Source organism: Varroa destructor, unplaced genomic scaffold (genome assembly GCF_002443255.2).
Source record: "Varroa destructor unplaced genomic scaffold, Vdes_3.0 BEIS01000001.1, whole genome shotgun sequence".
Classification (NCBI taxonomy): domain Eukaryota; kingdom Metazoa; phylum Arthropoda; class Arachnida; order Mesostigmata; family Varroidae; genus Varroa; species Varroa destructor.
In genome coordinates, this window is record NW_019211454.1 from 74,172,339 (window position 1) to 74,199,051 (window position 26,713).

General features: G+C 39.2%; 1 long non-coding RNA gene across 1 annotated transcript; it reads left to right on the top strand.

Annotated features, from left to right (window-relative positions):
• Nucleotides 1-1,365: 1,365 nt before the first annotated feature.
• LOC147759088 (uncharacterized) lies at nucleotides 1,366-25,846 on the top strand. Its single transcript, XR_015323739.1, has 2 exons — nucleotides 1,366-1,420; nucleotides 19,996-25,846. It is a non-coding gene; the product is annotated as an uncharacterized LOC147759088 (long non-coding RNA).
• Nucleotides 25,847-26,713: the final 867 nt, after the last annotated feature.

The following is a 26,713-nucleotide window of genomic DNA, read 5'->3' on the forward strand; positions in this document are numbered from 1 at the left end:
CTTTTCATGCAGCCGCCATCACCACTATACTGAACGAAAAAGAAACAAGCGCACATAGACTTGTAGACAACGGAAATTACCTTAGGGTAGCCGATTTAAGAGGCAATACTCTGAATGAAGGCGTCCCATGTGCTTTCTCTTGAATATTTTATACAAGGTAGACAAAGCGTTGTTGAGGGCGAGGGCCATACGAATGTTGTAGGAGATTTCTTCTTAGTAAAACAAAAGTTAATGGCAAAAAACGATTTAGTATTTTAAGCATTATTTAATGGCCGTCGAAATATGAGAAGTCGTCTAAGTTATTGCAAGTTGCATAAGCTGAACGTTCCAAATTAACGTAGGAAAATAACTGAAATTACAGTTTGCAGATTTTGGAAAAATTACATCTCGTAGCATTTTTTGAAAAACTCTTGCCCAATAATAAAACGTACGGCGTTTTGGACAAGTGAGTACTATCATATACCTAAGCTTTGTTTTTGCAAAAAAATACGTGCAGACGATAATTTAGATTTTACCTTGAAAGATAATTGCTAACTACATTTACGTGAGGAATCGTCTTCTGAAAAAATAGTAGGTTTATCGAGCATACCTGTCTCGGTCGTCATCTATCTTAACTGCGCATTCAAAATTTCATGACTTTTTACATTTTTTCAAGGTTTCTCACTGCCTTTTATTTAATATAATGAAGCAACACGGAAACAGTCGAACTATTTTTATCTATTTCGGAGGCATTTAGCATGATAGGTAAATCCACTCGATTTCTGTGCAATCTAAGGATCCTTATCGCAATCTCGATACCCACATCTCGTGGTAATAGCGAGTGTCGGCTTAATATAATAATAGACTTCTATGTAGAGGCTAAACAGGGCAACGGCAATCCAGTTTTTCGAGGAACACCGGTCTATACCACTCACTACAACCTCACTTTGACTGCCGGCCTTTCTCTGTAGGGACCATCCGATCCAACTGTTGCAATTGGGCAATCACAAAGGGCGAAATTCCAGCAGGTCCCATCAACAGATGTAGATTTTCGGCCTCATTGTATGATAGCCCACATGGCAGATTATTAATCGGGTTGGACTTCCCGTACAAAGCTATCCACCAGCGCCCGCCGGCGGTGTGCGCAATTTCTAACAATGCCTTCTATACAAACGAGAAGACTGACGACGATCTTGTCTCGGCACCGCGCCGTTGCTCGTGTTAATACCAATTGTTGCCAGTTGCGTCTAGCAGTGACGGCCAAGCCGCATGGGAAAGTTCGTCCTTTACCCCCTTACCGCATCGAACGCACCAGGCAGGCTACAAACGCGCTGAGAGGGAAAATAATGGCATAAAAAAGAGTGACTGACAAACCGCCACAAAGACCGTGAGGTCCACGCAGGAGGTGTACCAGCAGACGAAAGGTAGCTTGAGGAATTCGGTAAGCAGCACCGAACATTATTTCGAGACAATAGTCTACATGGGTTTACTCTAATTAGATATATAATAGGTTTACAGAGCAAAAGGAATAGAACAGCCTTAGTTACCGACTAGTTACCTTTCTATACAAAGCGCTCAAGCTATTTTTTTTATTTATAGCCTAAGCGTTTAATTAGCTAAGTCGAAATTAGTTACAGGACAGCTTACTTTTTTCCCTGATTTTGCTTATCGGACTATTTACACGGGGCTGCTCAATGGAGCGTGTTGAATATGATTGAGAGCATAGCTCTAATTATTTAACTAGAAGTATTCAAAAACCCGACGCTTTAAGTGAGACACCCAGTTATATGAGTTGGATAAATTTATGTAGGCCCTATCTCTCCAGAAGTAGCTTCTTAGCCCTATTATATTTAAGTCATTACGGATAGTACCCTAAAAAAGAACAGAGCAGCCCTCAAACTCTTCAAGCTAAAACGTTTTAACACCTATTGTACCGGTGAAGCTTATTGTACAGAGCATCATTTTATTTCGAATATAATAGTTCAATTTAAAAAATATACAAATATACATAATTATACGATTAACCTCGTATGAAAAAAATAAGTGTGAACGACCATAATTATTTGATCTCTAAATTTTCTAAAGACAGACCTTGCACTTCCCACTGAACCTCGATGTGATTAGAAATAAGGGTAATACAAATAGCCTGGTGGTGGACTGCCATTGCCATGATACGCATAGGAAACAAATCCCACTGCCTAAATAGGCTCCAAAACAAAGAGATCCTTGGTAAATATTGGTTTAGGAACATCATCTTTTTAGGACGAAAATCGTCCGGTGTAGGCTTAAAGTTCGGCGTCGCCATAAATTTGACATGTTACAGTAAGTTGTTTATCGTACATCATTACCTCTGTTTTCAAAACTTCTTATCCGGTAGTCAGTCCTCCATTGTTCTCTTTTCCATTTACCACGATTCAAAAACCGTCATCAAAGATAGCCTGCAGCGCTCGTAGATTCATAGTATTGTTTGAGGTGCTTGCCTAAACCCTCCTCGATTTAGAATATTTGTAATTTTCTTAAATAGCCTAATGATTGAGGCCAAAATATACTAATGACTGAGGAAGTGCTTTATCTAGCATAGTAATAGGCAGGGAAGGTTTATAGTCTCACATGGTGACGATGACGAAGAATCTCGTGCTCAACTAACCGGTAAAAATAACAAGCCCATTTATAAATAAAGTCAAAACTAATAATTAGGAATAACATATAAGTTTGTTATTGATTATTTATCTAACTGTTAGAATAAGATAGGTCGATTTTAGATATCCTAGCACGTTTATCTCATCTTCGCCGTTTACGATTGATTGTTTGTAAAAATGAAAAAAAAAAAAAGAGATGTTATAAACGAGTAATTGTTTGACAAAGAAATAAAAGTACAAGTTGAGCGCAAACAATAAAAGCAGAATGGGTCAAGCTAATTCCATTATACCCGACGGATTTATCTGTCTGATATTTCATAGATAAGATATCATACGGTAGTACTTGTTGAGCGCTGTAGCGATTGTGTAGTGTTTTATGTGGGTTGCCAGACTGTACAATTGCGAGTGTTATCAAAGGAGCTGAATGTTGGGCAGTTGATAGTTTCATGAAGCTGGACACCCATTTGCTAAACCCATAACCAGCTTAAATAATATGGAATAATTCATCCTATAGAAACCAGATATAAACGAAGTAGACGTATTACGGTATTAGAAAACAGGAAGTAAGATGAATTATCTTGCGCGCCACGTTCTTGTTTGGTTCTTCTCAGAGGACACTCCAGCCTGATACTGCCATTTCGACTTTAGTAATCATTAAGCTATATAGTAGTAGCACAGTGTGGCTTCTCGAGGCGTATTTTCATTTCAAATCGAATTCAAGGGCGTTGTTATAAAGACAGCTGATGCGTGTCCACATAACTGTTGTGCTACCGAAGGAAAGCGTACAAGGTACCGCAGTGCAACAACCTAGTATATTACCCTAGCGAATCAGCACCACGCGTCCTTACCAATTCAATGTGTGTTTCTTCGCTCTGTCTAACCGGTCACGCCACTAATAGAAAGTTCTATCGCTACCAAATACGTAAGCTTGCTTTATTATACCGTTAAGCATTGAGTCATTTCTTTCCAATGGAGATTCGTTCGTTTTCATCCGGTTGCATACTCTTGTATAGCGATTAGTATTACAAAATCACTCGGCAAAGTATTTTTCGTCTTCTTTAAAACTGTCTATAACCAGAAAACAGCTTTTAACACTGCCGTTTGTGCAGAACATCACTATCTCGGTAAGGCCTACAGCTATATTTACGTAAAGCTAAGAAGATAGCGTGTCTATCCTTAGGTTTCGGAGTTCGTACTGCTCGTTGTTCAGGTCACTTCTATGCAAAAACGCGCCTTCATTTGTCTCTTGCTCTCAATATTGCGACGCAAACGTGTTACGCTTGGTCTCGTGCTCACGATGATCTCAGCAACAATATTTAAGGAAAATGCCGAGCCTGAGTATGAAACTCAAACTTAAAGTACGCTCATAAGCTTTTTCCTTTAGAAAAAAAGCAGGTTAACCAATGGGGCACATGCTATATACCTACATTGTTCCCTAATTGCAAACCTAATTTTGCCTACAGTACGCTTTCGTCTTCTTACTTCATTCGCCTTAGATTACGTCATATTGTAGTTTGGAAATATTAGGTTGCTTATCCTGGATTTTTACGTATCGTAAACTGAAATTACGTTTATAGTTTTCTAGATGTATGCACATATATCTATGCGGTCCATTACGTCCAAAAGACTTCGAGCTTTAAATGGTAAAGATTTTGCTTAAAAATATTTTATTCTTATATATAATATTAATTTTTTTGGCTTCGCTAATAACTGCGGCTTTGCTGAATCGGTAGTCTTAATAGCACTGTCGCATGATTATTCCAAAAGTTTTATTTTACGTAACTTTATTGTGCCGATAAGTTGACCCCAAAAAGTAAGTCAATTTAGCTACTTTATGTTAGCAGAAGGTATTTTTGAGAGCTTATTTGAAATATACCTATGATTTTCATTTCATAAGATTGACACTGAAAGCTAACGTATTTTCATTCAACTCGCACAAGACGTTGTCTCAGCGATGTGCTTTATATGTCACAACGCGTACTTTTGTAATAATAAAGTTAACCAAGGATACTCGATTGATTTTATATGATTTTTATTATATTTGGCATGACTGACCATTTCACAGGAAGAGATGCAAACACATAATCTTGACACATGTCTTTATACAAAGGACTATTGTGTTTTAACCCGGCTATAATTTCGTCATGTCCGTTTTAGTGTTTTGCTTTCACTGGCAAAAAGGATTCTACAACACGGAGTCGAAATAAAAATTTCTAATCCTTTTCCCTTGTTCTTATTCCAAGAAAAATTCTCCTATTAAACGGTTATAAAAAAATTACGCGTCAGCAGATATGATTAAGAAAAAATAAACAGAGGTAGCAGAGCGATCGTAATTCGGTGGAACTAACCAAACGATAAAGCGAATGAAGCGTTGCGAACACAGAGGGAAACGCCTTCGGTCATAATTTAGGTTCTTGTTTTAGCTAAATGTATATAAAAGATTTGTCTTGTACATCGATAAGGTAAAATGATACAACGAGAATCCTGTTCGGTGGAAAGAGAAAGCAAGATTCACTGTATTTTCTTTTTTGTGTCACCCAGTAAGGAACTGAGCCAGTCACCTCACTGGCGAATACCACCTCAATTTTCTTCAGACGAGCGTTCTGTAGAACGCCCTCGAAACGGCCATCGTTTTTAAACGAGATCGATATTGAGCCACAACAGTCATCTTCATGTTCTGTCGTAGATTCTCTATAAAGTGGCCAATCTACGTTCTCTTGGAAGTTGGCCGTACTCCATTACGAGCCGCTCCATGCAGCCTGATAATGCGGATTTCTATTTACTTCTCAATATTTCTCGTCGTTACACTATAAGATTGAGACCTTTTATTTTTGGTTTACCGTTAGCGTATATACCCAAGTCGTCATTGATTATGATAAGTGTGACAACAATACAACACGATGCATTATACGAATGAAGCATTTGATGAGAAAAGTCTGTTGCGTAACAGCGTTCGGACCGTGTGTAATCTAACAATTTTTTTATTATTATTATTATTTTTACGAAAGCTAAAGCGGGTCGAAAATTGGAGTTCATTGAGGAAGTCAGAGTCGGCATTGTATTGAATCGGACGTAATTTTCTATATACATAAACAATACTGCAGCTTTTAGATATTTGTTTTTCATGGTAATAGGGTAACAGGACCAGGCGTATATTATGGATTCAATGCAACCATCTATCTCCTGTCTGTTCCCATTATAAAAGTGCTTCTGAGAAAAAGAAGAAGGGTGCGTGGCAACGTCTGGCTAACAATGAAGCTTTTCGCTAGTGGGTTAGAATATTGGACTCGATGCCACTTCGTTTCCTGATGACTCAAAGTTGATCTCTTTCAGTTCAGCTAGTCGACGGCTGTCTCAACGTTGAGTAGACTCATTTGTTATGCAAACCCTCCTATCGAATATGTAAATCTTATTTTAAGTGGACTCGATGAACATCTCCATGATTCTTGTTCTTCTACTTCTTAAAATACATTTTTCTCTGATATACATATTATCAAAATCATAAATCTAGAATCCAGTATTTTATATATATATATATATATATATATATATATATATATATATATATATAGGAAAAGGAGAAAAATTGAACCAGGTTCTATAACTTCAGCTTTTATTTGAACATGAATCATATTCAGATAGTGAAAGGATCTACAGAGCAGGTATAACGGTTCTGGTCAATACACCGCTGATAATGGCGCGCAAACTTTAAGGAATATTTCGTCTGATGCATTTTCATTAAGTTACGATCTTAAATTTTCCAGTTTTATCAGTTGTATGGCTCAGATATTTACTTCCCACAACAAGTGATGATCCCCATAAAAAAAAGTCTATTGGCATCAGATCAAGTCAGCGCTCTGGGTACTCTATGGAACCTCTTCGCCCACCTCATGCGTCAGGAGAATTCTTATGCTCCTAAGTAAAATGGTATTTTGCAGGTGCTCCGTCTTGTAGGAAACAAAATTCGTCTTTTCTACTAAAACCCTCGCAACTGTATGATGAAACAAAAACCTGCAGTAGATTCAAGTAATTGGTAGAGACACTAAAAAAAAAAAAAAAATGGTTTAATAATTTGCTTAAAATGCCATATCACACTGCAACGCCTAGTGAATTTACGTTATGTATATTTTCAGTTGTTCAGTAAATGCAATTATGTCTATTAATTGTGCCATTTAATTTAAACGTGGCTTGATCGCTTCGAACAATCTTCCCCAAAAGCTATGAATCCTGCTCACATTGTTTCAAACACCATTCGCATACTGTTTTCTTCGTTCCGAATTGTATTAATTCAAAGCATATATTGTTGTTGTCTTAAAATGCTGGGTGATAGACACTTGTTTGCTCATTTTAGCGATTTTCCAAGTGTTTCATTATGACATTCTAGAGCCTATTTTTTGGCTGAGGCAGGCCTAATGTTCTTGATCTTTCTGAACGCTGTCTATGAACATCGTGAAATAATTATATTCGTTCGCACAGGTTGATCTGCCTATTTGTGGTGTTGTCTTTATTTTGCTGTTATATTTTCCTTCTTGAAAAGGAGAAAAATTAGAAACTCTGTTACAACCGAAACAGTATATACACGATATTGTTAAGGCGCTAGCAATGGATTAGGGCCTCAGAGACAGTAGGAGATGGCTATTTATTGATCGCGTAAGCGTCCGTTTCGGATATTTCGTTCAGCTCGGCACTGGTTCGTTACCGCTGTTGGCAACGTGGACGGACATGAAGGTTGTCTGGGCCTTGATCTCCGCGTTACGCTGAGTATTATGCGCACATTGAAAGAGGTGACGAAGATTTGTACGCATTCACCGAGAAGCGATTCGGGTTGTTCTTTAGTCTAAGGTGTCCCTGGGGAACATCAGGAAGTGTTGCCTGTATGACGATTTTATAGATCACCTGACTGCATTATTGTGGCCTTACTTTACGTCTGTTGCGAAGTTCTATCGAATACACCGAGGTGTAGCTAGGTCCGAGCAGCCGCCAGAGTCAAACAGAATATTCTCAAGCGGGTATCATCAAACGACGAACAGGGCTTGGGTTTATAAAACGGAGCGCGGCCTGTCATAGACCATATGTTGAAAACGAGTTATCACGGCAGTGTTGCGGCGCGCACCAATAACGAAATCCTAGCTGTATCGCTTAGGAAGTTCTTTACGGCATAAGTAAAGCAAAAATACCTCCAAGGTGAAAAGGTAATTAATGATAATAACTTGTTTCTACCAGGAATGCCAGTAATCCGCGAATTATTTTAATAGACTGACACGCTTGTGAGTTTTGAGGAGTACTATATCCGCATTATACTGACAGATGGACATGTAGTCTTTCTTTCCGTAACTTAGTTAAGACTTCCAGTATTCCTTATTTGTTTGGCTCCCACCTCGAATGCTAAGAAGATTAGCAAAAAGACACGTTACCTACTAAGCTACTTATTTGAGAATCCTTATATTTTCTTCTTAGTGTACTAATGTGCTCCACGTTTTTTTCTGAGGCCTGTCTTTTTCCTGTGTTAAATGTTTGGCAAACGGTGCCGATTTTTTTTCCATAAACGCCCGACTCTCAGTGACCACTTTGATAGAAGCTGAATATAGGGGTACTTTTGAAAGGTCTCGTGGCCTGGGAATAACTCCGGATAGCTAGGAACGATGTCTTAGTGAAGTTTCTGCGCGAAAATCTTGGATCCTTCACTGACGAGTGTGTATTTTCATGTGTCTGGAAGCGTAAGGTGTATACGATGTAGAGGTGGTCGAATAGCCTTTCTGTGTCTATGCATTCATGTTTCTCCAGTCCAGAATTCTTGGGGGCAAAGAACCTATACAGAAGATCAGGTCCAGACGGGATATTTGTGAGTTCCGGCTGAACGTTGAGCCGGAGGTGTTTACAAAATGCAGGTAAAGATGTGCAGTCTACCTAACCATCACCTTACCTTTGTTGCCTTCTCGGAGTTCCATATTGTGCAATGAGTGTTCTGCCAACAGCTCTGCGCTGATGTGACGTCACGAAATGCGCGTCCGTTTTACACACGCAACAGGATGCAAACCCCCTGCACTTCTTGTTCAAATGATCTAGCTTACTGCACTTGCAGCGAGGTAGTGTATTAGGGCGAGGTTTGCCGCAAAAGCAGGTCAGACGCCCTAAACTAAGATAGCTCAAGCATTACAAAACCGGAATCACATTGTCTACTTTGCACAGGATAAATCCTAGCTTGATGTGTCCTTGCTTCATGAACAGTCGGGCAGCCTTGGCCGGTTGAGAAAAAAATCTTCGGTATGTATTTGCCTCCACGAGTTGACCTCGACTCAGAACTCGTCGGGCTGCCAAGGTGCGGGGCGCTAAAATTTCCGTTTGAGTCATGGTGACATCTATGTCCCTGCTGATAACCGTCATCAGTTGCCCTCGGATACGCACGCTAGCCACCATTGTCGTGCTTGCCATGATAGCTGCTGCAAAAGATGTAAATGCTACGTGCAGGTTCTCCTCGACGAGGGTTTCATGACCGTTTCGAATATCCATTCGACTTGTATCTCTGATGTTGATGTATCGACCCTTTTTCTCGGAGTTTGCGGACCGTGTTCTATAATATAATAATAATAATAATAATATTGTATTCGTTCCAGATATATTCTAGTGTTTTTGTGTCAGCTCGGATTATGACGGAAAACACCGGGTATGCACTACAGCTACAATTTTAGGTTGAAGGTCCTGATGGAACACTCGATGGGTTCATAAAGCTAAACCAGAACCAGTATTTGTAACGAAGACCGCATGGCTGCAACGATGTTACAAATGCTGACGTTTCGTTAGAGGATTTTCGCCCTTACTGAAATTATCTCGAAAGATACTCTATCCATTTCCGTAGAACTGCTGCCGTTAACATCCTTTCACGTCCAGATTTCCCAGTGCCATGCTGTGGCATAAGCCATCCCCGTAAGCGACAATACGATGCATGCAACAGGTCGAACTGCGTCACGGATCTTACGTATCAGCTGTTGGTTTTGTCCGGAACTGCCAGCGGCGCTTGTTTTAATAACAAAGGCCTTCCGCCCGTCTTTTAGCACCAGCTGGGTGCCGAATATTTACAAAATCCACATATTAAAACTCCCTATATTTTTGCTTTTTCATAGATCATCGCCGATGCAGGACTTTGAACAATATGACAGACGTAGTCATATACTATACAATACTGTATAGACGCAAATTTTTTGTTTCAAGAGAGGTGCTTTCCAAAGCAGAGAGTTGTGCGCGATCAAAGAGTTTACTTCACGGGGAAATATTAGATAAAGAACAAATAAGCGCCTTTTCAGGGATGTTGAAGACGTTTTAAGCCCTATGGGTAAAATCTGTTCGGCCTCGATAGGACGAGTCAGGATCAGTGAGTAATTGCTTTCGATGTTATTAGCTGTTATTGTTAAAATTTCCATAGACCTAATATTTAAAGCGGGAGAGTTTAACAGCGTTTACTGAATACAAAATACATTGTCATTCACGTTGTTTACAGCGACGTAATTCACTGATATTTTGACATATGTTCTATATACTTCCCTTTATTATTTGTGTGTCGAAACTAGCGCTGTAAGGGTTTCTTAACCGTTGATTTGCAATAGTAGGCCTTCGTTAGTGATAGCTTGTTTGACGGAATAAAAAATAAGCCATTTGTAAGGCATGGAGGTAACCGAAATTACAAAGACTCAGCTCTAGAGCTGTTTGCTCGATTCAGCCCGTGATAAAAGCGAGGCGATAATGCGTGTACCGATCGGGCAATTATATTGTGTGCTGCCGGTCACAGCGTCGCACACTGTCCACACTTGTCAAGGATTCGAAAAATCTGACAGCATCGACCTGTTTTTTTCGGGTGGGGATGACCCTGAAATTTATCGTGAGTATAAGCGTCAGCTTGCGCCTGAATCTAGTCCTATTATTAGCCATTATTTTGCCTGATCCCTCTTTCGTGGATGACACTGACCGACTGACCCACGTCAAGTCTGTTGCGACAATGTGCTTCAGACAGGTTTTTCGCTGCTAATACTATGCAAATTATCTCTAGAGTACACCACATGTGGAGAACCTACTTTTCGCTTTTCTTCTTTATTAATTGATATAATCTTATAATAAGTGACTCAAAAAGCGCACTGTCCATATTGTTCTGTTCGAAGCTTTTGAAATTATAGCAACATTCGTTTGGGGGCGTGAGGCATAGTCACGATCCCGGTGGTCTTCAACCTCCCAATTTCCACTCTCGAAGTGACTGCACCAGAAACGCACTGCCATTTTATTGAAGTCCTTGCCCAATACATTTAATAACCTTCCATAGATTCCTCCACCATGTCAGCTTCGGGGACCAAATTTAATCGCAAAGCATTGATTTTCAACACAGAATATCGTTGCCGTTAAATTTATCATTCTGATTCTGATCAATCAGTTTACAGTCATCGATAGTCAACGATTCAATGTGTCTAATAATTTTCGACCATAAATTATCCTGAATTCTGCCAATTGTATTTAAACCTGCTGGATAGCCTCGATTCACTGTGACATCTATGATTCCAAAGCGTAAACATATATATTCGTTGTTAGATTGCATTCATTGTTCAGCAATCTTTTTCAGGATACATGTGATATTTCAACTAGAAGCTAACGCAAACGTTCTAGAAAGTACTAAAATAAACTGTAACTACGGGCATTCTCATCCATCTTATGTCTATTTTCTGAGTATTTGGTTAATAATTTCCTCTTTTGACATGCTGCATTGATTTGTATACATATCCTCCAGTCTGGTCAAGATGAATCAATGTGTAATGTGCAGGGATTTACGAGACAGCATTCGCGTACCAAACAACTGTGAGATAAAACTTATAAATACTCGCTGACCTTCAAACTGAACAAATGGGCAAATCTCGAACATCCAAGTCGAATAGCAAGTGCCAAAAAAAATAGTGCTACCGTAAAATAAACTTTAGGCACTTAGCCTTAATCTAGTACATGTTTATATATATATATATAAACACTAATTGCTGAGGAAAAGAATACAAGCAAAACGAGGTCCTAAATATCACAAAAGTAAAAATGTTCTTTCGGAAAAGGAATGTCTAATATCAGAGACGAACGGTTATCGGCCGGAGATGCGACCCAATTCTCCTGCAAAAAGATAACCCTTCTTAATTAGCGATTTTAAGGGCATCCAGCTTTTTTAGTAGATTTAAATACATGTCACAACTAATTAAATGCACGCAGAAAAGGTTAACAGACCGAAATATACAGATTTTCTATATATATACAGAGTGAGGCTGCCTGGTGCACCCAAAAAAACCTGAGTTAATGCGAACTAAGGACGAACTAGCTAAGCGCGCATATTAACTGATTTTGCCCAAAATTGTTTAACCGTCTAATTCAGTCTCTGAAACTCTGTAAAGCACGCATTGAATGACCGGCGTGCTTTTATTTCTGCATGGGGGTTATAGTGTCCTTAAAGCCTGTGCCTTCTGGATGGTGTACTTATGAATTAGAGAGAGGGTTATTTTAAGATTGTTTCCAAACTTCTGATTGTGGGCAAAGTGCTTTTGAGAGATACGTTCTTTGAGCCATTCATATCCACCGTGGTAGGATGTTTAGGCGAGCAGCCTTTCTTTTTTCTCTTCTTTCGATTTTTATAAAGCCTGGTGTTTAAAGCACAACATGTTCTGGCCCTCTGATTTGTACATTGTTAAGTGTGCTTCTCCAGCTGTCATTCGATTACCCAGCGTGCCGTGTGCGTTTAAGCCACGTGTCGATGTAGCGATACATGTGTTCCCCTAATATCTCCGTTGATAAGGTTTTCTTGTTTCGTCTCTACCCGTGTTACAATCGTAGAGCTCTTAAAGAATCTTTATGTTACGGGAAAATTATCTTAAACAACGCTGAGAGAGCTATATATAGTGAATTAATGATGACTCCTATGGCTTTCAAACATCTTCGCGAGGAGTTCTACCGCCAAGTCTCTTAAACGCATATACGATACCTCATTGGATTCTTCGTAAACTATATATGACCATGATTTATAGACCTAGGGTAGCGTGCTCTCACGCAGAAGTCTTTGGTAATTACTATTCGACGTGGTCAGACTCCCAATCTGATCTACAAGGCTCAACCGCTTTATGTTATTGATGGAACGGGCCTAGTGTATTGTTACTCGCATTATGGAGGGAATTTTTCTTAAATTGTTTCAGTAAACAATTTAACATATCGGTAAACAGAGTAGGTGATCCATGTAAATCAGATTCAAACGATTCTTCTTTAGATGTGCGTCTCGCGGGTCCCAAGAGTTTGGGCAGGTTGCTATTTACTAAAAATCATATGAACGTTCTACACAACTAACCTAACGCGTTAACAACAAAAGCAATGCTATTAATTACCGACTTTGTATCGGCAGCCGGAATAGTGGTGATATTAATGGGACAAAGATACAGTTTAAATGCATATCTATGCATTGTTTAAATGGCAGCTTTTTTTTTGGCTACTTCGGTACTGTATTTTTTCTGTTTTTGTTTCTGCTGCTCTTTACGGTGCTGCTCCTGTTGATGTAGTTTTTCTGCCCGCGCAATGTCCTTAATGGCGGAATCGCAAATGGGCTTGCATCATTGCGTTGATGACTACCTGCCGATAAAATAGTTGCGTATGTGCGCGTACTTCTCTTTCGGCACCGTATGTATCCGAAATTTGTTATAATAACAGAGATAGTTATATCGTTAAGCAATAATGCTCGAGCTGTTGGGACAAGCGCCGTTGTGGGGTGATAAGCAGTGAGGCAAACCTGGTACCAACAGACCAAGGAATAAACACACCTCAGAAGAGTCGGGAACGGACGACGACTCGATGCGTGAATTTGCGTTTACTGCCGTTGGTCGTATCTGGGATTGACTATGATGTCATCGTCCCTTTACAGCCGTTGTTACCCGAAAATAATTTAGATACTTTGTAGTTGCAAACAGGTCTCAGAGGTTTATACACATAAGGAGGTTGCCTTCACTTTTACGACCACCCCTTATATCTGAGTATTTATTTTCGGAAATAAATGCGCAGATGCGTAACTATAGCTTTTTCATCTTTTATCAGATTTCAAATTTCATGGTGTGGAACTTCAACAATTCATCGAACAGGTTTAACAAATGGATTTTATTCATTGCATACTCTATTGAATGATCTGTTATTAACTAAACAAACTTGACCTTTTATTGTTGAGAGAGAACGATCCTAGGCAAAAGTTAACCAATATCACTTTTTCAACCATTTAACGATATAATTAATGATTGTTTTCGTTTAGTAACTACACTAATAATAAAGTGTTATTGCTTTGTGAATTTAAATGCCATTTAACAGATCCCGTTTCGTTGCGAAAAAAAGACGATTTGTCCGACAATTTAATATATATTTTTAATCTTTCATACTGGATAGCTTCGAGACAATTTGCCACCGTTTTTTTCTTTTATTATTAGCGTTTCTGTTTATTTGAGAGTAAAAACATGTTCTAGCTCAACAAAAGCTATTATATAAGCCACGGATTTTATTGGCAATAGAATTTGTAGAAATGCGTGGAAAATTCAAGATGACCTAGGACACGTAAATAGAACCTAAATGTATATTTGTATCTAAGATGGGGCAACTAACGCACCCTCTAATAGATGCATCTAAAAACTAGAACTGGGCGTCTGACCCTTCTTCTAGGTGAATTTAGAATTACAATAAGCTAACAGGATTGGTTCCAACACATTATCGCTATAGCATAAATACGCTTTATTTATCACAGATCAATACGCAGCAACCTTAAAGAACCTCAGTCCTGATCCTTGGATATTTTCGTTAATGTGCCTGCGAAGCTAAAATTTTAATGTAACACTGGCTGCCGTACTCTGCATAATGTTCCGAAGTCGATCAGATATCAAAACACTGTTTCAAGCGGGCTACACCACGGCCTAGCAATAAAACCAGTTCCTTAAAATACCCCGGCTAATCTGGTGTTCTTGCAAACGCGCACCCTCAACCTAATCTTGATACAGCAAGAACTATTACGGGATATGTACTGGGCCATTTTAAAGATAACAACAATTCGTGAACAAAATAGAGGAATAGAGTACAGCTTCGAGGTGGTGAGGTATTTGGACAGCAAAAAATTGATGGTAGCTGGTATGGCAAGGATATTTTCAATGCAAATGTGATACGTTGGGAGATCGTGAGACGCTATGCACTCCTATTCATGCCTGAAATTTTCTTATCTTATCGTCTTAGGAACGTCCTGAACACCTTCCTTCACTTTGGCTTGAGCTGATCTAGATTATTTATCTAGACTCTCCAGTTCGTACCGCGAGAAAGAAGTCAAATCTTAGTTAAACGAAAAATAACACGTGTTTTGCGAAACCCTCGTCAGCACTTGCCCATGAATTCGACCCATAGGTCCTAAATGCCCGTTAAAGGATTCGATGGGGTAACCCTCACTAAAGCGTGTGCGCAAGTTGAGCAACCACATCTAAATATTGCTGAAAGTAATCTCCAATTTTAACTTAATGTGCTTTCTCTACTAATTATTGGTATATCGAATAATGTTTTTACATATTAGAGCGTATAACCAACATGCCCTGATTCAAAGTAGACAAATCTAAATTGTTCGTAGAAGAAGTCCCTATATTAAAAGTAAACTTCTATCAAAAGAACGTAACATATTGCTACCGCAAGAGTCACACTGGGTGACTCTCTGTTCTATTCAGCCGATACGTTGTAGCACAATAGCATAGCATAGTTGAGAACGGGTTGCATGGTACTGTAGTAAAATAGACGTAGAAGTAAGCTTGGACGGTGTCCACCGTCTAACGTAGCATTCATTCTGCCATTTATGTTGGTGTTTCTTCCCTAGTGTGTAAGTAATGCGAAGCCGAAAATCGGCCGAGCCCCATCACATCTTGAAAGAAGAAAACAAGTTAGGAAAGACGAGGTACCTCCTGGCAGGAAAGCAGGTACAGTCACAGGATATTAACCTGAGGTTAGGGAAACAAAAAGTTTGTGACGCGGAATTTGATTGTCCTGCCAAGGAGAAACTTGCGTCAAACAGTGCTGGATTGCTAAGTGTTCTTATTGGGAATAAATTAACTTAGACAGGCTTGATTATGTTATAAAATTCTTGTAAATTTACCCTTGTTCAACTGTGATCCTATTTTTGACTTTGCAAAAATGCTTTCTAATATCTACAGATATAAGTTTTGTTTTTGCCTAGCAAAGAACTGTGAACAATAAGTTTCATTAACGCGTATTAGGGCACTGACCTTGTTAGCTATGGAATTACTAGATACACGCGCATGTCGTACAGCTAGTGTATTCTAGAACCCTCATTGTCACATCCACAGATACGGACTAGGTTATACTGGATAATGGTCACTGTCCTCGTAATAGTGCAGTGATGGCTTGTCTGTCTATTAAACCTGAAGGCATGTGAGGCTACATAGGCTCGACATCGGGTTTACGTTGATTTCGTGCTGGAGAGCAGCTATTTTAAGCAATACCTACAAGCCTAACATTTATTTAAATCATTTATTTTATATTTAAACTCACTTTAAATCAAATCGAAATCAAACATTATTTTGATAGTTTTTGGAATGGAAATTTAACATGATGATAGGCTCTGCCATAAATCTACATCTAAAAAGGAAATTAATCAAGACAGGCGCAATAGGTTTAATTAATGTCCAGTATCATCGCGCTGAACGAAACTTTGCCTTGTTATGAGCATCTTAATTGACTGAATACCAGTTTGCTTAAGGAACGGTACAGGGTTCCACACATAGCAGCAGTGATGGGGTACAACCATTGTGATCGTTGTAATTGCCTGCTCGACGTTCCTCTGTGCGTGCCTTATTTCTAACCGTGGCATTGCTCTAATTATTTAAGAACACCCTAGATTAGTCATATGCAATCGAAGACAAACAGATCCTCTGAGGACAGTAAAACTAAGATACTTGATTGGCCTCATTCATATTAGAATTATTTTAGGAACATGGTACTAGACCACCTTCAATTACTCAGCAACGAAGAAATATTTGTTGTGGTCGCAGCAATCATTCGCCTGAATGAGAGCCTTACCACGGCCCAGAAAATATCCTCAATCTCGGAGAGCTAGACGTCGACTCAGTGCCCACACTCGGATTTGTGCTTCCAGTAGAAGATTGATAACACCAAGAAAGACACAGCGATAAAAAGTGTATTTGATCGTTCTACTGACTACTACGACACTGGTAATTTATCCAATGATAGGTCACGTGTTTTTTCAGTAAAAGGGCGTGCCTGACCATAAAACAGGTTAATAGTTTGCTAACTGGCTTAGCATGTGATCATTATCTGGAGCAAAAATTTACGACCGGTTAAGAGCCTAAATTTGAATTTCCCTATTTGTTATGTGTTAAAACAAATTTAGTTGACTTTGCTGTCGACTGACAGGACCGACCTCTGTATTGCCTGTCACTATGGCATTATATAGCCGTATGTGCGTTTATTTGTGAGACACCTGATTATGAAGTGGTAGTTTTTAGTAGATATTCTATAATGAATACACGCCTGCGGCTATATGAGCTGGAAACCGGTGGCTCTGAAGTGTTCATTCCCGCTAGCAAACGACAAAACTGAGTCGGTATGCTTGACTTTAGTGGCGGTTGTGCAAAAACAGGCAATACAGAAGTGCTAATGAGTCGACTGGCAATGTGCCTTAACCAACGTAGGAAACTTTAGACAAAGATCGCAAATGGTCCTAGACTAGATAATACCCAACACGCGGAACTACTCCAAAGAGGCGTCCACACTATGGTTCCACTCACGTGAATGAGAATGGACTATGGGAGACAGTTTCGAAATGAAGCATACAACCGTTTTCCTACAGGAAAATTCAGGTCGGTTCGGGTCATTTGGGCCGTCCTTTTACCGCTACAGGGAAAACGGTGAGAGCTGCTGGGAAGCTTATTATTTAGTGTCTTGCTAACTACCGTCCAGAACCGAAAAATCGGCTAGCTTCGGTAATGTTGTCCCAGCAGTAAGGCTTAATTCCTACGCCGAGATAGGCCGAGGCTGTACACCAGAAAACAAACCAGTTACGGAAAAGATCAAGGCTCAACTACTATATAGTATGTTCAACTAGTCCGGGAAATCTCGACCAGTCCTTCCAAACCCAACTGAAGCTATGATTCAAGTTTGTTATCGAGGCTACCCGAACATGTTTGTCGTAGGGCGAAAAATTTGTCCAACGAGAAATTCTGTATAGTCAGTTTGAATTATTCCGATGCCATTGAAGATCAGGACGACGATTCAACTCGGCTATGAGCAAAGTGTGTGACCGCCTGATATATATATAGTGCCACATATCTTCCTCTTGCGTTTTTTTCTTATCGGTATTAATCAAAGTGCTGATTATTTTAGCCTAATCCAAAATCGAGTGTTATAAAATTGTCATCACCAGCTGAAACAGCTGCCCCATCGGTATTAGAGCACAAAACACATCCGCAAAAATGAAGACATATTATCGCTAGATCCATTCAACTAATTTTATTTTCTGTGCGCTCTCGCTGTGCTTATTGTCATTTATCGTATTAATTTTCGAATAGTAACTGCTACCATCAGATGGAATGGCTCGTTGTTCTATACTAACCTCGAAATGATGCCGCCTTACCTTCTGCTAGGTAGCTATAGGATTTTTCATATTTGCGGTCCGGAACCAATGCGCAAAGAACAGGTTGACGATTCTGCTCGTCGACCGGACAACTAGATGCAGATATATAAACGCACGAACAGCTATCTTATATATATATATATATATACGCCGAATCGGATGAAATATATGTATGTATATATATATATATAAACATTCGCTAATGTATACACCACGCTCACGATTCGTCTTTATGTTATCATGACCATGATCTACTACGATTTTTACATATGCACTTGTCGACTGGATTGTAGTAATCTTCTGTTCTAAAAAAATAGGGGGGGGGGGGGGAGATAGTGTAGGTTAATGGGCGTGGATAAATGGTCAGCTGGCAAAATTTCTAGAAAGCCGCCGGCGCTGCCTTCCTGTCGGCAATTTCAAACCTTCTGTGCTTCGTGTGCTAACTTGTGGTTTTGTGTCGAAGACGTAGATCAAAAGGGTGGTTAAGATTTGATGGATATGGAGGTGACTGCTGCTCAGTACGATGGCGCCATCTGTGTGCATAAGGGCTCTTATCGAGTGACTAATTTTTATTCTCTGCAGAAGGTTACTCTTCTAGATAAACGTCAGCAAGCGCCTTCCCTAAGCCAATGGTATAGTTTTTCATTCATCAAAATTAAAGACCCTAAAATCATTATATCAGTATGGTGAAGATTGAATCGCGAAGAGCTTGTTGAAGATTCAAAGATAAATGATAGCCAGTGAGCGCGAAATCAGATGAATATGGGGGATGTACCAAGTATTAGCATTGCAGCTGCCTAATGTGTCCCGAAGCAGTCTCACGGTGTATGCCCTAGTGTTGTCCTGGTGAAGAACACTGTGAGAAGGCTTGCTTTTGCCACTTTTTGTACACCTACAAGGTAGACTTCCCGCGCAACGTATCGACGATATTCAGGAAGTTATAGTAAGCGAAGTCATCACTTGCTCACTAAACGTATACACTCTTTTTTTTTTAGAGTTGCCCTTGAGGTCCTGAAACTGTTGTCGCTTAGTGGTGTTGCCTCATTTGATTGTTATTTTAAGTACACTTTTATTTATGTGTAGCAATCTGGATTACGTAAGCAAATTACGTTGGGAACGACATTAGTTGCACCAATCTGAAAATGCACAATCATTCTTCTTCAAGGAAGTTCTTTTTGAGTAAAGCGTCTATTGATTCGTAATTTTCTGCACTACATTTTTTAAACAGAGATTCTATACCATAAGGTGGTGCAGCTTTGCTTTGTATAAAAACTATTAGTTGCAATGCCTTCCAGAAGAGAAAATTACAGGTATTTGTTCTAAAGATAGGCCCATTTTGAGTGCTTTCATCAAGAAGTAAATTGAACTGCTTTTGGGGTGTGTCTTTTCACGAAGCATCTAATAATAACAACCAATAATCTTTTTATATAGTTAACATCGCAAAAGGCCTTTCGGGGGCAACACTATTTTAAGAGGCAAGAACTGCGGAAAGTCTTTTGTTGACTTATAGGTATGCCTCACTTAAAAATTTCAAACGTCTGATCGCTGTAGATATCGCTAATATTTGTTCCCTGTGGCAAATATCTTGACTCGACCGGGGTGGAAAAATGAATTCTTTTCACACTGAATAGCCTAAAAATGCATCCTTTTATATTATCTAACTAATAATAATATCATATATATATATTTTTTTGATTTGTTATATAGATTAATCTTCATGTGCGTAAAAAGCTGATTGATAATTGAGGCAACCACACGATGCTCGAGGATGATCAAAAAGGTTTACTTCTGTGTAGTAAAGGGAAGTAATAAACAGGCCAATGGTACGCTCGGTACTCAACACGCGCCAAGTGTTCATTATATAAAAGAATAACAACCTTATGAGCATCAATGTCTTTCATTGTTTGCTTTTCAATAACAACAGCATAACGATGAAACGCAATGCATTTTACTCTGGGTAGGAACAAATTATAGATTGTTTCGCACTGCACCCCAGAACAAGGAACAGGCTGCCGGAATCATAACCAATCCTGGTTGCTAGTTTAAGCTAAAATTACGTAGAAATATGTAAATTAAACGTGGGATGAAACTCATTTTTGACATCAATGATGGCTACGATGTGTTGGTCAAACCCTATCTTCATACGGGTCAAGCTAAAAACTCTTGTCCTTGCTGTTACACAATGTGCATATATATATGTGTATACATACATATATATGCTGTAGGAGTGTGCAAAAGACGATATAGATATGCAGATATAACTAACTGAGTATATATCATATCGAGATAGTATATAAGGAAAAAATTAAATATGTGACATTAAACCAATGCCGACTGCAAATAAAAGTTATGTTTATTTTTATTAGTTGTATATGTAGTTGTGCCAAATCTAACATTTTTCACATCCAATTTTAAATTTCAAATCTAGATAGTCTAAGAAGAAGACTTCTAAAAGGTTTCCAACTGTGCTACGCGGTGTATAAGTATTATTTAGATGGTCAATTTTGGAACGATATTGGAAGAAAAGTATAAGGTAAAAACTAAAAAATTATGGATTAAGGAAATATTGCGTGGAATGGTGTGCTATATTTTTTTTAAATTATAGATAAATATCTACAATAGGCAAAAAGAGGTCTGTTCGGAAAAACGTCCTTGTTATTTCAGACTGTATTTTCAGACAGAAAATTACGGAACCAGACGGGACTAATTAAGCGGCATCAGGTTTTCTGAAAGGTGATAATGGTATCCTACAGAATAATAGAGCAAAAGCGAACTCATACTATACAAAGCGGGCATAGAAGCATTTGCTTAGTTCCATTTTAAAGCCTGTGTACTTTTCGGTTTATGCGAAAACTGCCAGCTAGAGCAAAAAAAAAGAAGAACACGCATTGTTTGATCTAAGCATATCGCAAGAACCGAAAATAGCACCTCAATAACCGAAGTGGAATCACGTTAGACAAAACGTGTTTTCGTTCTCCTTCATTAGTTACTAGGCGGCGCTTTGATCAAATATGCACCACTGGCGTTTTCGGCCGTCAACGATTGCTATCCACTTAGCGAGGCGTACCTTCAACGACTATTAGGCCGAGTATCATTATCTGCCAGCTGGGGTTCCCCAGTCTGTTATGGCTCGCGTCATCCAATTGTATCGCTAACGCGCATAGGTGACATTGGAACGGGACGAAGATTCGGGTCGGCCGCTTTAAGTTAAAAAAAGGTACATTTGAAAGAACAAAAATACGACTAAGGCAAGCTATAAAAGACGCAAGGCAAAAGCTCGATACATGTTATTAAAGAAGTGTCAAAACATGGTCCAATAAGCTTTGTGACAAGTTTTACTACTATACAAACTAATATAGTACGTATGATCGCCAATTTTCACGATTTTGAGTTTTAATGAAATAGTACATAGTTCAACTGAAGCACAAATGTTTTATTTATTGACAAGTTAAAGGAATAACACAAGGTTGTTCTACATGTTACGCACATTAGGACTGTTGCATCGGCCTACTGGACCTAATAAATAATTCTCTTTGTCGCCATTGGCTCTGCGCAGTTCAAAGAGACTTCGTGAATTAAAATAGCTTATAACAGTGACAACGAAAAAATTATACTCGTTGAGACAAAAATAAGAAGTTAATAAATGGTGGAGGCAGCTTTGACTAAGACCATGGTAAGTAGAGTTCAAAAATAGACCGGTCTGCAGAATTTAGTCGGAGGTCCCGTCCCGTCCCGTAACTCCGTTTTAGTGGTCTTAGTTGTTCCTGGAACTTGAATTACACTGAACCCTTGTGGTAACGAATCGATCTGTTGAACTGTCTCATAGGCACGTTCAGAAGTGAACGTATTCATTTGATACGACTCTACTCAAGGGGTAAAGCCTAAAGCAATTTCTGAGCTGAACGGTATTCAACAGAAAAGTACAGAGAACGCAAAGGGTTTGGTCAAGTAATACTATAGAAGTTTACGCTGCATATGTCTGCTTTGAAGGCATACACATCGCTACCTACTTGTTATTTTTGTCGTACTAACAATTCTTCGCAGTTTAGTCTTCGACAAGCTGTCGAATTTACTGTACGGAACGAATCTTTTAAAATAGATTTCCAAACCCTGCCGTCGGGCTTGAGTTCGCTAGCGGTACTGTGCAATGCGGTTATCGGTTGCACTGTTGTATTATAGGAAAGGTCTTAGGCCTCAGTTTGATCATAGGATCTGAATAAAAAGAACTTAACAGAATTCTATTTCAGCATCCCTTCGGGTCATACCCTTACGTTTTCTAAACGGGGCGCCAACCGAAACGATGAAGGGTTGAAGGGACTACCACTTTAGTCATCTGCAAGGCTGCACACCGGATGGCCACCTGAAGCTCCTTGCATCAGCTGAGCCGCTGACATCTAGCTTGCCAATGGGTAGAAGGACGGACGTGATTGGGTGGAGAAACCTTTAGCGGAAACGCCATTTGTGCCACTACTTGAAGGTTCTTTCCACCTCATCTCACCTTTGTAGTTGAGCGTTAAGCTAACCCTAACCTCTCCACGTGAATGTAGCCGACAAAGCAAACCCTTAGCGATATATCATCATCCAACCACAACTTCTTCACAGTGAGCAGGCGGCTGGATGGAAGTGTCATTACAACGACGCTACCTGTTAGGGTTAAGCTTACCAAGCTTTGTGAAGGATTACCGGTCGCTAGCGTCGATATACCACCATCACTGCCATCCCTGAACGAAAAAAAAAGTTGTATCTGCATATTAGCCCAAAGTTGACCGTTATTCAACTCAATAGATACCTGCGCTATAGTAAATTTATTCAATTTATTTTCATTCCAAATCGAATAAGCACGAACTAAGTCTACATCTCAGATCGGCACTCCATATGCTTCAGTCGCGTACAGAGTACATTAAGAACTCATTGGTTGGCCGTACCATTGACGTCATCATTTGATATGCGTTCCCGTAACCTAAGACACACAGTAATCTGTGAAATGTACAAAGCAGATGTTACTGGGCTCGTAACAATTGTCGGTTTTGCAAAGTGAATTATATATATAGTTGCTGTCTCATGGTTTATTTTAGGTACAACTTTCCATTCATAGGTATTATTTCCGCATCGAAAAATTGGGAAACACATCGGTTTGTTTCTTTTGATAAATTCTAGTTGACTGTTGACGTATCGTCGTCCCAAGCGATGCGCCTTGTTCTCGAAACTCCTCAATAAGAGACGACCGTTTTTCAAGCAAGTGGATTGACCGGTTTTTCGTGAACGAGTAAAGGCCCAGAATTATTTTTTATGGCTAGAGATCCGATATGTGTATCGAGCAATATGAGAGATATGTGTAGCGTGCTGCTACACAATGACGCTTTTAGGATTATAAATTTGTTGCAATTTAGTGTTCTGCCAACAACTTTTTGGCTCCTCGAGCTAGATGACAGTCTGTCCTGACGGTGTAGGTTCAACCTAACTAACTAAAACACTGTAGGTTCAAGTGGAGAATTTTTTTTTCAAGTTACGGTATCGACAAACATTCCCAATGCCTTCTGTTAAGGCATTTTTGTTTTATTTTTTTTGTATTAACATTATCTTACGTTCCGTTAAGAACGGCTTATTTTATAACGGGACAGTCTCTTTTGCTGATAACACACCTTCTTTGCAGCTCGTGAAGAAAGGCAAAACGAATCTAGTTACTAGTATTGATAAGTTCCTAGAAAGTCTTACAAAAACGGTAATAACAATTGATACAAAATGTATCGCAAACGGAACCTATTGCCTTCATGTAGACACCAATGGCGACCACGTTGTTTTGAATAACTCATTGAGGGATCTCACTCTGTCCATGACGGTTTAGTATCCACAGCCAAAGAAATATACAGAATAATTATAGCTAGTTACTCAAATTAAGGCTAAGGGAAAAACCGCGGTGTCATTGTTGTCCTGCGCTCACATCGCTTTAATCGTCTCTGCAAATCCGTGTCTACCATACTTCTATTGAACCTTAGTTTAATTACTGTGTAGCAGTCTAGGTGGAATCTACAAATAAATAATTAAAGGGCATTCGAACTGTGGCAGGCCTCCGTTAATTAAGGTCCCGACCCCAGCATATAATTCCCTGTATTTTTGATCTATAAATGGTTGGCGCCAGATCTATGACTGACTGGACCGCAGTAGAAGCAAACCTAAAGGAACGTGAGATTTAGTTTACGCTAAACGTAGGGCCGCACAACTCAAACGAAGTAGCTGCATTGGCGTAAAGCATTCTTGAATTACTAACGAAGAATTCAAACGATTTCACTGAACTTCAAGTCAAGGCCAAGGATCTTAAGGCTATGGTCTCTACCTGTAAGCCAGAGACACCAAAGGTGGGAGGGTGCTGGGGACAATGGCCCTCATTTTATGACACAGTACTGGGATTCTAATTCTCCAGCTTTTTCGAGAGCTTCTCGTTATTGCCTCAACGTAAAGCTCAGAAAACCGGTTTAGAGCGTCCATCTATAAGTTAATGCTACGTATAATTCAACTCGCATGCGAACGCTGGGGTCGAACGGCGAGACCAAGCGGAACTGTAACCCGCACAAAAGCATTACAATCGTAAAGCCGTACCATACGTAAAGCCCATCCTTCCTAAATCACCCCATTTTCTCCCTAAAAGCCTTCCTTTATGCACTGCAATACAATGCAATAAAGAGTATATTTTTATATACTTGAAAACAAGCTTTTTCTCTTACATACACCCATTGGTAGAATCGTTATCAACACGTTATTGTTTATAAAGAAATCGATAAGCGTTTAAAATAGATCTGCACATCTTTTCAATTACACATAATTAGATACGAGGAATTGCTGTTTAAAAGTTCAAAAGAAACTACATTTCAGGCTTGTTTCGTTCAAACTGTTACAACTTACATATCCAGAACAATCATTCGTCCCGATGTCTTGTCCCTGCGCATGTATGTGGACGGGCGGATACGACGCACCTTATACTCACTACCTCCGGTTGACTTTTTGAAACGGCTTGATAGGAAAAACGCGTCTCATCATTTCGTCACACCACGGTACCTCACAATGCCTTTTTAATACATGACTTAGTCTTCTTTAGCGTAAATTCTTTGCTACAAATTGCAAAATACTTTTTTTTTTTTTTCGTTTTTCTTTTTTCTCTCACCTGTGATCAGTTGACTCGATCTTGCTGTGTTCCTAATAGAAGTTCAAATGAGCAAATAAGTTTTGTGGCTTCGATTCACGTGGCACCCAAAGATCGAACTTGTTTTTATAGCCAGCCTTCTTCTAAAATTATGTCATACTATATTTTGTATAATATGTAAAATTTAACTTGTATTATTTCGCAAGTGTACCGATTAAAATTAACACGTAAAAACAATTTTGTTTCATATCAATTGTCAACATATAATATTAGGTATAATACCTTATCCAGATTTGATCATGATCACTTATGTCATAATCGATGGTAACAAGCATATCAAAATGTATGTATGTACGTAAACAGACGGTATTCCAATAAGCTCTTTTGAATTCACCAAATAAAACTTAAATTCAATGTTTACACTGTTATCTTCTTTTGAACAAAGAAACAGTCATTTTTAGCAAGTTCACAAGATGTATTCTAATACTCCCCAAATGGAAAATAGGAATCGATCTCTGTACGTCCTGTTACACGCTGCAGGAAAAAATAAAAGTAGTCAGACCAGAGGATGGAACACCATCTCCATGTAACCGCCGCATGACGAGATCAGTCGGCCTTAAGACACTTTCCTACACGGATTAATTGTTTTCTACATAGTGCTAATACACCAAGATAACTCGGCTTGTTTTGTTGTTTTGGTCCATAAAAAAATTGGTTGCCTAACGCCAGATAGCTCGCCATTGATCGTCGGTACTGTTCCACCGGCTTGTTCGAGGAAAAAGGCCTGATGGCTATTCAGCTCCACAATTCGGACCACATAGTGAGTGCGGTCATTGCATGATGCTTATACATGGGTTCTGAGAAATGATGTGATCGAAGTATGCTAGAACGCGCTTTGCGGCCCAAAGAATCATAAGCAAACAAATGATGCCTATGATGTCTTGAGTCAACTGTACCTTGTAGAGAGAAATGCGTTGATAGGCTCATCAGTAGGTCAAGTTATTGCTATAATTAGTTCCTCCGGTTAGAAATCTTTTCAGGCCCATTTTGGCTGCGAGTAAGCGAGCCTTCTAAAATTACTAATAAACCGTTTTAGCTTTATTTTTGCCAACGAGAGATGTTGCTGTCATCAACATTCCATTTTGATAGTACGCTTCTACGAGAAACGAAACTTGTTTCAAATTATAGCTTTCCGATATCGCAAGCCGCATATGCTGTTGTGTCTATCGATAAACAGTTTGCTAACCCTCATTGATAAAATTAAAAGAGAATGTATAAATTGAAATT